This window comes from Diachasma alloeum, unplaced genomic scaffold (assembly GCF_001412515.2).
Source record: "Diachasma alloeum isolate Michigan unplaced genomic scaffold, Dall2.0 Dall_scaffold_00565, whole genome shotgun sequence".
NCBI classification, from domain to species: domain Eukaryota; kingdom Metazoa; phylum Arthropoda; class Insecta; order Hymenoptera; family Braconidae; genus Diachasma; species Diachasma alloeum.
The window spans coordinates 5,296-5,764 of record NW_021680697.1 but is presented as its reverse complement, the minus strand read 5'-3'; positions in this window follow the sequence as shown (position 1 = coordinate 5,764).

The window sequence follows — 469 nt, the reverse complement described above, 5'->3', positions numbered from 1 at the left end:
ATGGCGGCAGTGTCGATATCCCAACGGGGTCGGTCAAGTTGACAGGATTCGCAGCCAGAATAAATGAGACCCCAACAGAGGTGGGGCGCCACGGTAGATTCTAACGGCTGGGCGAGGTGCCTGTCCCGGTAACTCGGCAGTAGGGCCAGAAGAAGAATATTCATGGATTTTGGAGAGGGGGACAAGCATATGAGTGGGAATTACGTAGAGTGGGGGTATCCTGGGCAGGGAAAACATCTGCTAGAAGCCCTATAGCAGTCCCGCTGTCACAAGGGTAGGTTCGAAGGGGGGTTTATGTCCTCATTGTCCTCAATGTTTACTTTATGTTTTTCCGTTGATTCATTTGCCCGCTAATTAATATTAAGGGATGAGACGAGGACTTTTCGATGGAGAATTAGATTCCCCATCTATCAACCCCCGTTTCATCCCTTAATCTTTGTTATAAAAAAATTAAAACTGCGACGAAAGT